Raw genomic sequence first — 15,826 nt, 5'->3', positions numbered from 1 at the left:
TCATAGGCCAGGAGCCCTCAGGGGCAACAGGCAGCCTGGCAATCAGGGGAAGGCAACCCCCCATCATACCTGTGCTGCTGCCACTGCCTGAAGCTCAAGCCTCGGCCGGCCCTGGTTTCCTGAGCCTTGGGTGGCCCTGGGAGGTTGGGCAGCCACCAACCAAGACTTACCTGTGCCTCTGGCCTGCCCTAGGCACCTGGGTGCTGAGAGGATTGGGGGACTCCGGAGGCCTTTGACTGCTCCATGGTAGGAATTCCCTATTCCAAGCCAGGCCCCCCTATGTAAAGGGAAATCATCCTGCCAGCTCGTCTGAGGCCTGAACTCACAAAGCCAAACCTGTCATCCCCCTGGATCCAGCCCCTGATTGAATTCAAATAATTGTAGCCAGTAAAAACACTTACATTCCTTTCAGCAAAATGCTAAGCTGGCATAAACCTTTGCTTAGTATCCGTGTCCTGTACTAAGAATATGAAACCCTTTGTGGAGGCTAGGTTATAATGTGAGAAGACTCTCCCTACATGTCCCTCCTTCCCATCAATCAAGGAGGATGTAAACCAACTCTGAGCCACAGACTTGGCCTGGGTTTTGTGTCTGAAGAGTGGACAACACCAAGCCCCTGGCCCTTCATACTTCATCCCCCACTGCCCCTCTGCTGGCCTGCTTGCCTCCAAAAGCCCCCATGCTGGCACCCTCACCCACAAATGTCCCTCTGCTGGCCTGCTCACTCCAAACTCCTCCCTGCTGTCCTGATCACCTCCAACTGACCCCCACTGATGACCTGCTCACTCCCAACTAGCCCCCCTGCTAGTCTGCTTACCTCCAAGGACCCCTGCCATCCCATCCTGGCCTGATCACACCCCCCCTGGTGACCCAAGGTCCTAGGCCCTCCTTTTTTTCTTTTTCTTTTCAGCACCTCCTTGAGTGGAGGCCAGGGCCAGCTGGGAGAAGGTATCTAGGATTTCTTTATGTTCTGTAATTGAAACTTTGTAGCCTTCAGCAGATGACAGGGTCAGCCAGGGCAGACGGGAAGCTTGGCTTCCTCCATGGCCAGGGGCAACCCAAACCTCCTGCTTCCTCCAGCTCCGTGGCCACCACCATCTTGTTTGGGTTAATTTGCACACTCGCTCCTGATTGGCTGGTGAGTGTGGCTTGGCATAGCGGAGTGATGGTTAATTTGCGGGTTTCTCTTTTATTATAGTAGATACTAGAGGCCCAGTGCATGAAACAAATTAAGTATTCTCCTTGGAAAACCTAAATGAAAAAAAGTGTCGAGGAACCTCCAACAAGTCTGCAAAACAATTGTTCACCTCCTTCCTATGGCATTTTGTATGTCCTCAACCTTTAAAGGAATAGTATAAGTAGGAAGAAAAATTACATATGGAATGATATCAATGTTTTGGAGAAATCTAAATGTAAGCATCCTTTTGCTTATTGAAATGACATCAGCACCTGTCTGATATGGGAACAATGAGATTGAAACAGAGATTGCACTTAAACTGAACCAGTTATCTTTCCTGATTACACCTCTGAATGAAATGAACAAAAGTGCCCCTTGATAGCGAAATGTATTTTACAGTAGAACTAATCATGCACTTTCTCTTCAACTCTTTGACATTTAATGCACCACAAAGAGTATGCTCCCCCAAACATTGAGTTATCATGAGGCCTCAGTAATTTTATCAATGAATGTAAACAAAAACCATGAACAGGAAAGGTTTTCAAAAACTCACCTCTTGGCTTTTTGAGTGTATAGTTATCAACAAAACTTCCAACGTGAATGTTTTAAGTTACCAAGAAATGTGTGGTTTCTTAAAATTAATTTTATTAGAATAGTGTATGTGAAGTACATTGAAAAATTTGTAAGATGGAACCTCATTTTTTTAAGGACTTTAAAGTCTAGCATGTCAGATTGGGGGGCAGTGAGGGAATAAGTCCTGTTCGGATTGACTCAGTGAGACCCTTTTTCTTTGCCACCTGGTTTGCTGCTGGATTGGTGAAACACTTAATAAAGCCACTTGCACATCAAATTTACTCAGCTAAATTATACCATTGTAGGTTTGAAATGATAATGTATTTTAGGGCAGAGAAAAACAAGTAGGAAAACAATACAAAACTTCCCAATATAGAATAGAACACATTATATACAATCCTCTGGAGAAGTGGACTAGAAAGGAAGATTACAGGAGAAGAAGGAACAGCATAAAAATTCTGACTATGACAAAAGGCTCCTTCTTGTATTTTTTAAATGGATATTATGGGTATCAAAACCCTACGTTATTTCATATTTTTAGATATATTTATTTTTATTCTTTTCAGAGAGGAAGGAAAGAGTTAGAACCATCAATGGTGAGAGAGAATCATTGATTGGCTGCTCCCTACAAGACATCAACTGGGCTTGGAGCACACAACCCAGGCATGTCCCGGACTTGGAATTGAACCCTGAGCAACTCGTTCAAAGGTCGAATCTCAACCCCTGAGCCAAGCAGGCCAGGCTTTGGCTCTTCTTTATTCAGAGGCTTCCCTTTAACAACCCTGTCTCCTAGCTGCCCTAAGTCCAACCTGCCTGACTGCTGTGCAGATTGGTGGGTTCTGGGGTAAATTCAATAGTAAGAAACCAACTATGTGTGCCTTACTCTCCCTGCTTGCTTTGTGATGGCCTGGAGACCCCCATTTACAGGGCCTTCATGTATAGGATCCCTGTGCCCCAGCAGTCACCACCTACCCAGGGTCCTTGTATGCCCATCGTCATAGATGATGTCTTTATCTAAACATGCACTTTCTAAGCCTCATTGCCTTGGTACTGTGCCTTTTTGAATATTTTGATGGAAAAATACAGATTCTAATGAAGAATTTTGCTGGATTTCTCAGTTGTGGTCTCCAGAACAAATAAAGTGTCAATTGCAGGACACCCTGTTGAGAGACAACTTGCAGCAATGAGTTTTCTTTTGTTTTGTCTTATTTTAATGTGATGGGTTTTTTAATTGATTCTTTAGAGAGAGATGAACGTAGAGAGAAAGACAAAGAAGCATACATTGAGCCAGAAATATTAATGGTTGCCTGGAGACCGGATCTGCCACCTGGACATATGCCCTGACCAGGAATCGAACAGGTGACCTTTGTAATGCACAGGACTATGCCTAGCCACACTGGCCAGGGTGCACTGACTTTCACTTTTCTTCCTTAACTTGTATCTGGTGGCTAATAATCACTATTAATGCTAATAACATTGGGCAATTCCAGAATAGGACATGCTGACAAGTGCTTTACATAACTTATCCCCACAAGTGAATCTCAACACAACTTAATGGGACACGGTCTCTATATGTGGAGAGGAACCAACACCCAGATCATGCGATGTTTAGCCCATGCCCTTCCTCCCCCAGAACCTGCCCATTTTTATACTTTTCCTCAAATTCCAGAGGTTCTGATTCCCATCATGGACACCGTTCCCTGTAAAGTGGAGATGGGAAGACAAGGTGCAAGTGAGAGAGAGAGAGAGAGAGAGAGAGAGAGAGAGAGAGAGAGAGAGAGAGAGAAGAGAGAAGCATATTCTTGTTCTCTGATCCTCTTTCTTGGGGTTTGGTGGTCTCACTCTCTGTTATAGATATTTCAGCATTTTCTCTCCCCAATAGAAGTAGCAGAGTGTGCCTGCCAGTGTGACTCAGTAGACCTACAATCCAAGAGGACATAATTGAATTCTCAGTTGGGACTGATTCCTGAGTTCAGGACTGACTCTCCAGGGGGCATGTGCAGGAGACAGCCAACCAATGATTTTGTCTCATTATTTCGGTTTCTATCCTTCTCTCCCTCTCCCTTTCTCTCTGAAATTAATAAGAAATGTACTTAAGAAATGGTAAAATATGCTCCCAAGTTGATGGGCCCAAACTAGAAGAGGGGAAGGAAGAACAAAATAAAGTAACGGCAATAAAAAGTATGAAGGGCCGGGTGCTTTGTGTGGCAAACTAGGAAGCTGCTTACACCCAGCAGAGAGCAGCAAGCACATGGGTGGCTGGCACTGCATGAGAGGCAGTAGAAGGAGAAAAAGCAGGACTGACTCCCTCACATTAAAGGAGATGAGAGGCACACATGGAGCCCTGCCCCTGGGCCTGGGTGTGTGGCCTTCTTCCCAGGTGCTCCCCTGGCAGGCCACTCAATGAGCCAAATGAGACAGCCCAGGGCCAGAATGCACTGGCATGTGGACAGGGAGCTTGTTTCTTGCTGGAGAGCTGACTGTCCGTTGACTATGAGATCCAACCGCACAGTATGACATCTCATTTTCACTTGGTTGTATTGCCCCTCAGGGTGGCCCTCCATACACCCAACACACCAGAGTGACCTTCACCTGTGTCCACTTAAGTGCTCTCCTGGAACTGGCTTGGGGTTTTCCACTCTTCAGACACAAAACCCAGGGCAAGTCTGTGGCTAATAGTTGGTTTACAACCTCCTTGATTGATGGGAAGAAGGGACATGTGGGGAGAGTCTTCTCACATTATGACCTAGCCTCCACAAAGGGTTTCATATTCTTAGTACAGGACACGGATACTAAGCAAAGGTTTATACCAGCTTAGCATTTTGCTGAAAGGAATACAACTTTGTTTACTGGCCACAGTTAATTGAATTCAAGCAGGGCCTGGATCCAGGGGGATGGCAGGCATGGATTTATAAGTTCAAGCCTCTGACTAGCTGGCAGGATGATGTCCCTTTCAGTACTGGGGGCCTGCCTTGTGCTTAGGGAATCCCTACCATGGAACAGTCAAAGGCCTCCAGAGTCCCCCAATCCCCTCAGCCACCCAGGTGCCCAGGGCAGGCCTGAGGCACAGGCAACTCTTTGTTGGCGGCTGCCCAACCTCCCAGGGCCACCCAAGGCTCAGGTAACTGGGGCCATCCGAGGCTTGAGCTTCAGGCATTGGCAGCAGCACAGGTATGATGTGGGTTTGCTTCCCCTGATTGCCAGGCTGCCTGTTGCCACTGAGGGCTCCTGGCCTATGAGGGGAGGCGGGGGGTGGCGGGACTAAGGGACCTCCCCTCCAGTGCATGATTTTTTATGCACTGGGACTCTTGTTGGGTAAATAACTAATAGTATACAACTATTGTGCACAAATGAGTTTTGCTGGAATTCTCAAAACTCCCTCTCAAACTCCCACTACACACAACCAATGTGACCTTCTATGTCATGGCCCTAACATCTATCCACCTTTATATACAATTTCCCCAAATGTGCAAAAGCAGAATAGTGGAAGGAATCACCCTACCATTACTAGACTCAGCAAGTATCATGATTCTGCCATATTCATTTTCTCTCTCCTTTCTTCCCTTCTTTTTATCTATTTTTCTTTCTCTGTAGAACTTTAAAGCAAACCCCAGAAATCACATTTCTTCATCCTTATATATTTCAAAACTAGTCTCTAAAAATAGGACATTACCTTGCATAACCATACTATACCTTTAAAGCTAACAACTTTTTTATTGTTATCATCAAATACCAGAATTTTTAAATGCTTCAAAAATAATTGTATAGTCCTAGCTGGTTTGGCTCAGTGGATAGAACATTGGCTTGCAGACTGAAAGTTCCCAGGTTCGATTCTGGTCAAAGGCACATGACCAGGTTTGTGAGTTCGATCGCCTCTAGGGAGCATGCAGGAGGCAGCCTATCAATGATTCTCTCTCATCATTGATGTTTCTATCACTCTCTCCCTCTCTGAAATAAATAAAAACATATTTAAAAAAATAAGTGTGCAATTTTATTTATATTATTGCATAAGATGTTCACTCTGCCTCTTAAGTCTCAATTTAAAGCACTCCCCTTTCCACACCTTCTTTGCTATTTTGGTAAAAAGATTTCCATTTGCTGAAGAATAAGGAGCCAATTGTCCTGTTGTTGAAATTACTACCTACCTCTTAAAGCTTAATTAGATTTCCAGTTGGCATAGGTCTTGTTTCTACAAATCTAATTAACTGCTCTCAGAACCACACCCGATAGGTATACCCTGTGTGAAATATTATTTCTCTCCCATGCTTCATTTGTGGTCAAACTCACTCCCTATGTAAGGTGTAATTTCCCCCTCCACTACTAATATCCTCATCTCATTACATTCCAAAATCATGTTTATAGGCATGTCAGGAGAGACAACAAGTTCAGCTCACTCACTGACTGGTGGCTTCTTTCAGCTAATATTAACTAGATGTCTTTCAGGCGAGAAGTGCCTCTAAAACATCTAGTCAAGAACTTTGGGGAAATAACATACACCTGACCTACACCCTCTGTTCCATTGCTCACAACTCTGCAGAAGTTTCAAGGGACTCAATTAAAACTCAACCATTAACTCGGGGAGGTCTTTAATAGGTTTAAATTGAGACAGACTCACTTCAATTTGAGAGCTATAGGAGAGAAATCCAAGGGCTGTCATAAAATGACTTTGTTCTCAAAGAGTACTTAAGTCTCTGAGAGCAGAGTGTGTGACAAAATTTCCCCGTGGGGCATAAGTCTGTAAGCTATTTAAACATGTGTTCCAAACACATTGCCTGTGGACCCTAGAAAATTCAATGAATCCTTTGGCTGTGAGAAGGGATGCTTCCCTCTTCCCTCTGACAGAGCATGTATAAAGTGGTAGAAGCCCCTTCTCTGCCTGCTGTTATTTGCCCCTTCTCTGCCTGCTGTGATTTGCACAATGTCCTTAGAACTGGGAGGAAGTCACAGCCTCTGCATTGAGTGAGAGTCCCTGGCCACCATCCCAGGGATTTGAAAGGCACCCACTGGGTGCCATGGGATATTCAGGGCTGGCCTTGGGCCAAGTCTTACCCATTCTCCTTGCTGCTGTGGAATGGTTGGGATATGGTTCCAAGGTAAACACCATGTTTCCCCCCATGAAATCTGTCCCCGAAGTAGGCCTTGTTAACAGACTGACAGGACATATAAGTTTGAAACAGGACGTGTGTTATTTAAGTGAGTCAAACCTCTGGTTATTTGAAAAAGGAAGCTCTTGGGAGATATGCTTCTGATGAGGACCAGTTTCTGGAACCTGATACCCTGTGCAGGGCAGTGCGCCTGCCCTCAGTTGGTCACGCAGAGAATGCCAGTACCTCTGGGGCTGTGGAAAGCTGTCTCTTGACCCCTCTTTGCCTTCACTGTCAACAGAGAGCAAGTGGACAGGTCATAAGGGTTCAGATGCAGCAGGTGACGCAGCCACCATGGCGGGTTCTGCTCTTGGGAAGCAGGGAAAAGAGTTCCAAGCCCTTGTCAAGGGCTCTTTGGGAATGACTGTTTAAGGTTCTCACTTTATTATTTTTTCACAGGAATAAGGAAAGGGAATGTGTCCTGCACCGTTCCCATCAGGGCAGCACAAAGCGAGGGCACCTGAGGGCAGGGGCATTTCTCTCATTCTTTCTTCTCCCTGGGATCCTCCCTAAGTGCCCAGGAGCTACCTTCTTCCATGTGGCCTTTTGCCTGGGGGTCAGTGTGGGACAGTGCCTGGTTTCTGCTTGTGGTGCCAGGCAGGGAGGGGTCCCTGTGAGAGCACTTGAGGAGGGAGACCCAGCAGAGGCAGCACCTGGGCTCTGGGACACCAGCATGTGCCTGTCACAGTGCCCGCCCTGTAAGCTGAGTGTTTCCTGACTCAGGAGTCACTTTGACCCTTTGCTTCCTTGTTCACCCTGTTGGCTACCCCCTTTGGCCCTTTCTTATCCTCCCTGCCCACCTCCATTCCCAGCTCATGTGTCCCGTGTGAGTTCCTAGCAGGAACTCTTCCAGGGAGACAGTAAGGTCCAATTGGAAGCAGAGTCCAGTGACAGCCAGGGCCCAAATCAGTTTCGCCTTAAGGTCCTGATCCTAGGACTGATCAGGGAGGCCACCCCGTGGCCTGGAACTAGCTCCCTATCATGAGACTTGCTCCCCATCACCATGGCTCTACTTCCAGTTTTTCTACTTAATTGTCGGATGGATTACAGTGACTATTTGGTCTAAGTCCTCAAAAAGGACATTTCTACAGTAGAAAGACCAACTCTTGAAGACCAGTTCCGTGGCTCTGGCCCTTTAAGGTGGGCCTGCAGGCCAGCCCTGAGAGCCATGGAAACATAAGAATGTTTTGTTTCTTCATCTCTGTTACAGCCTGGCAGTTGCTACCATATGTTCCTCTGAGACGTCCTCCTCCTACCTTCTGTATTGGCTGGGTAACCATTACGCTTTATTTTTTACCCTAGTTAATAGAGCCCTGATATTTCTTTAGGGGGAGGGGGTGTCTATGTAACCCCTTTATTTGATCTGTGAACAGTTTAACTGTCCTCAGCAGTCCTGCAGAGAGGTGAACGTAGGCCACCTTTATTTGTTTATCATTTATGTTAAAACTTGTCTTTTGTAAAAACATGTTTTTTATTGCTTTTAGAGAAAGAAGAAGGGAGAGGGAGAGAGAAATAGAAACATCACTGATGAGAGAGAATCATGGGTCAGCTGTCTGCATGCCCCCTACTAGGGATCCATCTCACAAACCGGGCATGTACCCTGGACAGGAATCAAACCACGAACTCCTGGTTGATAGGGCAATGCTCTACCACTGAGTCACACCAGCTGGGACTGGCTACCTTAATTAGACAGAAATGAGAACCATCACATTTGCAGGCTGGTCTACAAGCCTCTTAGCTGATAGCTTTGTCAAATCACAGGGCCTTGCTCCTTTCATAAATCTAACATATTCCTCTTTATAAATAATCGGATTTCTTATGTCCTTTTATGTTATAACTAGAGGCCCAGTGCATAAATTTATGCATGGGTGGGGGCTGGGCTGCCCCGGCCAGCGGGGTCTTCTAACGGGGATACCGAGGCGGCACACCTAAGAGAATGAGAGACAGACAAGGGACGCGAAGAATGGAGGCAAGTCAAACGGGTTTCTGATCAAGCCTCCAGATTTTATTCTTACAGTGTTCCTTATATGTGGTTTCTAGAAGGGGAGATGCCTAGGAGGGGTGCGGGCTGAGCGGGTCATATGGACTTAGATAATTTGGCTAAGGTCATAAAGGGTGTTGACTATAGATAAAGGATGGGGCAAAGGGTGCTGACTATAGATAAAGGACAGCTATGTGAAGAATGCTTTGTCCTCAGGCCTGAGGAAGTAAGCCTATGGTGAGGACCAAGTTTCCGTGAGATTCTGCTTCATTAGCTCACTGAAACAATGTTAGAATTAATTTGTGATTGACTCTTGGCTCCTGACACTGGGCGGCTGGTCCTGCTGGGTGGAGGAGATGGTGGGAGGTTGGTTGGGCGGCCTTCCCAGATCAGGGCATGATCAGGACCTCCAATCAGGGCTGGGCTGATTGGGGGAAGGAGCTATGGGCAATTGGACTGTGGGCCCTGCCCCTGATTGGATTTGGGGGCCGATTGGGGGCGAGGCCAGCCATGGGAAGGGGCTGTTGGTGGTGGGCTGGCCAGCCCCGCCCCCATATAGGTTTGGTGGGTGAGCTGATCAGGTGCCAGTGTCCTGGGGGAGGGGCCATGGGAGGTTGTCTGGTTGGCCCTGTCCCTGATTGGGATGGGGGGTCCTCTCTGGGGTGGGACTGCAGGGACGGGCTGCAGGAGATTGGCTGGCCAGCCCTGCCTCCTTTGAGGTGGGGTGGCGATCAGGGGTGGGGCTGTCCAGGGGGAGGGGCTATGGGCCAATCAGGGTGGTGTGGGCCCATCATGGGTGTGGCCAGCCAGGGGAAGGGGCAGCAGGATGTTGGCTGGCTAGCTCTGCCCCCTATCGAGGTGGGCTGGCAATCAGGGGTGGTGCGGGCAAGGAGGAGGAGCTTTGGGCCAATCAGTGTGGTGGGGGCACATCAGGATGTGGCTGACCAGGGGTAGGGGCTGCAGGAGGTCAGCTGCCCAGCCCCACCCCCATTGTGGTGGGGGGGTGCGATCAGGGGCTGGCCAGCCTCCGGGAGGGGCTTCAGGCCCTGGTGGGCTGGGCTGATCGGGGGCACAGCTGGCCAGGGAGAGAGGGTGGGTGTGTTTGGCCAGCAGGACCTGCTCTTGATCGGGATGGGAATGTTTGTTCAGGGGCAGGCCATCAGGGGGGATGGGCTGCAAGTTTGGCCGCTGGCCCCACCCCGTGATCAGCCAGTTTGCTGGCCACAGTGGATGTCATAGCGACTAATTATTAGGTCGTTATGGCCATTACAGTAGCTGCCTTTTTATATATATTGATTAGAGGCCCTGTGCACTACATTCATACACTGGGGAGAGGGGGAGGGTCCCTAAGCCCAGCTGTGCCCTCTCGCAGTCCGGGACCCCTGGGGGATTCCGCCTACTCCCCAGAGGCAGGAGAGGCTCCTGCCACAGCTGCTGCCCTCACTAACTGTGAACCTAGCTAATGGGTGAGTGGTGCTCCCCCTGTGGGAGCACATTGACCACCAGGGGGAAGCTCCTGCATTGAGCGTCTGCCCCCTGGTGGTCAGTGCACATCATAGTGACCAGTCATTCCACCATTTAGTCAATTTGCATATTAGGGTTATATTATAGAACTAAGGCCCAGTGCATGAAATTCATGTACTCAGAGGGAAGGGGGGTGTCAGCCTGGCCTATACCTTCTTGAAGTCTGGGAGCCCTTGAGGGATATCCGACTGATGGCTTAGGCTTGCTTCCAATTAGAGTGCACTGACCAGCAGGGGGCAGCTCCTGCATCGAGTGTCTGCTTCCTGGTGGTCAATGTGCATCATAGCTACTGGTTGCTCCACTATTTGGTCGATTTGCATATTTGTCTTTTATTATATAGCATAAGACTACAGGCCTGGCGCATGAATCTGTGGATATTGAAAGGAAATTAATTACAAGGTGGCCAACGGGGTGGGACTGGGCATGATGTGCTGTAAATGCCCTGGAGCCAACCTTCCATAGTCCCTTGCCAGCCAGCCTCACCTGGGGCAGCACAGGGGTTCAAAGGGCATCTGCAGAGACAGTGGAATTGCTACAGGATGTGGTGTCCCTTGGCCTGGCCTGCGGGCATCAGGCCGAAACTGGCAACCCGAATTCCCCCAAGGGGTCCCAGAGTGCAAGAGTGCATTCTGCAAAGTTACTATTACTCGGCAGCACCTGCGTTGAGTGTTTGCCCCCTGGTGGTCATTATGGGTCGTACCTACTAGCTGGCAGGTCAGCCAGTAAGTTGCCTAGCCTTTTATATATATATAGAGAGAGGCCTGGTGCACAAAATTCATGCAAGGGGGAGTGGACAGAATTTGTGCAAGGGGGAGTGAGGTGTCCCTCAGCCCAGCCTGCACCCTCTCCAATCTGGGACCCATCAAGGGATGTCCGACTACCCGTTTAGGCCCGATCCCACCGCTGGCTCCCAACCACTCGTCTGCCTACCTTCCTGATTGCTCCTAACCACTTCTGCCTGCCAGCCTGATCACCCTCTCACCACTACCCTGCCAGGCTGTTTCATGTCATACTGCTCTCCTGCCAGCCTGTTTGATCCCAACTTCCCTCAGCTGCCAGCCTGGTAATCCCTTAACTGCCCTCCTCTGCAGGCTTGATCGCCCCAACTGCCCTCCCTTGCAGGCCTGGTCCCTCCCAACTGCCTTCCCCTGCTGGCCTGATCACCTTTTTGATCCCAACTGCCCTCCTCTGCCAGTCTGGTAACCCCTTAATGCCCTCCCTTGCAGGCCTGTTCCCTCCCAACTGCCCTCCCCTGCTGGCCATCTTGTGTCCACATGGGGGCAGGATCTTTGACCACCTGAGGACAGCCATCTTGTGTGTTGGAGTGATGGTCAGTCTACACGTTACTATTTTATTAGATAGGATGCAGGCCTGGTGCATGGGTGGGAGCCATCAGGTTTGCCCTGAAGGGTGTCCTGGATCAGGGTTCCCTTGGGGTGTGGGGTGGCCTGGGAGAGTGGCTTGTGTTGGTTTGCAGGCCAGCGATGCCCCCTGGTGACCCAAGCAGAGGCCCTGATATCTGGGGTTTATTTATCTTCTACAATTGAAACTTGGTAGCCTACAATGGAGCCAAGCCTCCTGCTTGCTCGGTGGTGGCAGTCATTTCTGTTGGGATTTATCTGTCTTTTATAATTGAAACTTTGTAGCCTTAAGCGGAGGCCTGGGCCAGACAGGGTGTGTGGAAAGCTTGCCTTCCTCCATTGCTGGGGAAACCCAAGCCTCCCTCCTGCTCTCTCTGTGGCCCTAGCCATCTTGGTTGGGTTGATTTGCATACTCGATCCTGATTGGCTTGTGGCCATGGCTTGTGGGCATGGCTTGTGGGCGTAGCAGAGTGATGGTTAGTGTGTATATTACTCTTTTATTAGAGAGGATATATATATATATATATATATATATATATATATATATATATATACATACATACATATACACACACACACATACATACATACATACATACATACATACATACATATACATCCTAGAGGCCCAGTGTACAAATTTGTCAAATTTGTGCATGGGTGGGGTCCAGCTGGACTGCCACAATGGGGGCCAATCAAGCTGGGCTGGAGGGAGCGAGGGGCCGTGGGCAATTGGCCAGCCAGCCCCACTCCCAATCAGGGTGTTGGAGGCCAATTGGGGGCTGGGATGGCCAGAGCGCGGGGCCTGTTAGGGCCCAGATCAGGCTGGTTGGCTGCCGCAGTGCACATCATAGCCACCAGTCATTCTGGTCATTGTGGTCACTGGGCTTTTTATATATAGACTAGCGTTCCCGTTGAAGGAAGAATCCTACAATAGGGTTTCCTGCTGCTCTCTACCCTGCCACACGCGTTCTCCTCCCTTCTCCCCCGCCACACCTTCTCCCCCAGTAGGCCTGCTTTACTCCCATCTCCGACAGCCCGCCTGCTCTCCCTCCTTCTCCCCCGGCCCTGCCTCTGCTCCTCCCTTCGCTAACCCCCGGCTGGTTTGCTTGCTTCTCCACAACTTTGCTCCCATCTGCAGCTCTTGGCTTTCTCTCTATACTGTCTTGATGTGCAAATTAACCACCATCTTGGTTGGGGTAATTTGCATACTTGTCCTGATTGGCTGGTGGGCGTGGCTTGGCTGGTGGGCATGGCTTGGGCATAGCGAAGGTGTGGTCAATTTGCATATTTGTCTATTTTTAGGTAGGAAAACACAATAAAGAATTGACTATTTTAACCACTTTCAAGTGCACAGTTTAGCCGCATTTAGGACATTAACATTGCTGTGTTATCATCATCACCATCATTTCAACAACTTTTTCTCCTCCCCAAACTGAAACTATCTTCAATGAACCCTCCTCTCCCTAGCCCCTGGCATCCACAGTTGTTTTCTGTCACTCTGAGTTTGACTGCTCTAGGTACCTCATATACATGAAATGATACAGTACTTATGTCTGTGTTACTGACTTTTTTCACTTGGCAGAATGTCTTCATAGTTCATCCATGTTGTAGCATGTGTCCAAATTTCCTTCCTTTTCTTCTTAATATATTTTTATTGATGTCAGAGAGGAAGGGAGAGGGAGAGATAGAACTATCAGTGATAAGAGAGAGTCATTAATCGGCTGCCTCTTGCAACCCGCTCTACTGAGTATCGAGCCCACAACCCAGGCATGTGTCCTGATGGCAATCGAACCCCGACCTGTAGGTACATGAGACGATTTTCAATCAACTGAGCCACACCAGCCAGGGTCACTTTCATTTTTATGGGGCATAGGAAGCCTGTACATGCTCATTATTAAAATTATCATGGGATTTTCTTTTCATTTATACTATTTTTTGATGTTAATCGTTAGCTGAGGAAATTCTACCCCTTGGTTTTTAGAACAAGTGTAAGGGAGGGGAGGACAGGGAATGATGAAGGCAGAGAGAAAGAGAAAGTGACAGAGAGAAACCTTAATGTGATAGATACATCAATTGGTTGCCTCCTACATGCACCCTAACTGGGGCTAGGGATTGAACCTGAAACTCAGGCATGTGCCCATTACCAAATTGAACCTGAGACCCTACAGTGGGCTTATGTTCTACCCACTTAACAACACAGGCCAGGTCTAGTATTTACTCTTTTGATATGAATAAATGTCAACCCATATTAGGACAGCCAGAAAGTACTGTGTCAACAGCAAGGGCTTTGGAGCCTGGATGTGCTATTTATATCTCTGTAACCTTGAGTAGGTTCCTAAAACTCTCTATGCTCAGGATCCTCATGTATGAAATGGGATCATAGCCGTATATGTATTAGTGGGTCATATTAACTGAATGCATTAATATTCATGTGTTTAAAGTAGGGCATGGCCCATACAGAGCACAATATACACATGTAAGAAATCTTTGAAGCGGTGCAAAGGTAGGCTGGCATGGTTCTGAGCCCTACACTCTACCTGACCAGACATCTTGCATTTCAGGGGTTCTTTCTTGGTGGACCATTTCCTGTTGGCTGGACATTCCTCACCCATCCACATTCCCTGCAGTTCCCAAGTATACCTTCCATCTCCGATCTTCTGAACGCTCAGGCCTTTCCACATGGACTGCTGGTAAAATGTCTAAATAAAATATAAGGAGACTTTCTAATTTGGTCTTCAGGAAAGACAAGTCCCCATCCCCCCAAGTTCAGACACAGACTCACCCAAAGGTCCCCAAGCTGGCATGCTTTCCTGCAAAGGCAGGCTTCTCCTCCCTGACTCCCTCACTCCACCAAAACTCACTGGGCCTGGGATCCATTCCCTCATCCCTCTGTTGGCGAGGAGGTCATCAGACTGGCTGTCAACCCATCCCATCTCATGATGGAACTTTCCAATGGGTAACATGTAGAGGGCGTGTTCCCCTGGGGAGTTGATACTCTGCTGGGCATATCAGGCTTCCCAGCAAGGAGCTAGGGTTTGGAGGAGCCAAACAGCTTCTGCCTGGGGAGCTCCCTATGGAATTCACTCTGAGTGGGCCTCATTCCCTCATGTTAATCATCAGAGAGAAGCCCTGGGAACTCCATTTTCTGGTTAGTCCAGCAACTGCTCCCATGGGTTCAAATGAAAAAGAGATCCAAATAAGTTGGCCCACAATCTAGATGTTGCTTCACACGATATACTTGCTTCATGCAGAAGACATCAGAATATTTTTAACTTGCACCCAAAAGAAGCCAACATGTAAAGGGATTTTGAGCAAGGGATGAGTAAAAAAGTAAATAGGCATGACTTATTTTAGGCAACATGTAAATCTTCAAGGTCATGTTTATTTTTAACTACAAAAGTATGTATGTTTCCCATTACACCCCATGCACATTACAGAAAAATATATAAATAGGAATGAAAATATTCCCCTCTCAACTGATCTGTGTACTTCCTTCTAGTTTTTAAAAAATAATGTATATATCTATTTGTAAATATAAATAAAATTACATCTTTATGTATTTCTTTTGACAAAATGGTCATACTATAAGTATTATTATTCACTTTTATTTGGTATGATACAGAAATTTCTACAGACAGTTCAGTCTTGGTAATGGTCATGTAATAAAGCACTTTAATCCTGAATGTAACATAATTGACTTAAACACTCTTCTATTAATAGACATTTAAGTCATTCCAGTTTTTCTCTCTGATAAATGATGATGAAACTAGCATCTCATACATTTTCACAACTCATACAAATGCCTCAAAATGGTTCTTGGAATCAAAGATGTTGGTACAAACATTTCCACTTGTTAGATAGATTTTTGTTTTTTCTTAATCCTCACCCAAGAATATGTTTTCCATTGACTTTTTGAGAGACGGGGAGGGAAGAAAGGAAGAATGGAGGGAGGGAGGGAGAGAAAGAGAGACAGAAAGAATCAATGGGAGAGAGAGTCCATAGCCTGGGATTGAAGGTGAAACCAAGGATTTGCCCTTGAATCGAATCTTAATCCCCTTTTGGC

This window comes from Cnephaeus nilssonii (genome assembly GCF_951640355.1).
Source record: "Cnephaeus nilssonii genome assembly, chromosome: Y".
NCBI lineage: Eukaryota > Metazoa > Chordata > Mammalia > Chiroptera > Vespertilionidae > Cnephaeus > Cnephaeus nilssonii.
Note: the sequence above shows the minus strand (reverse complement) of the source record.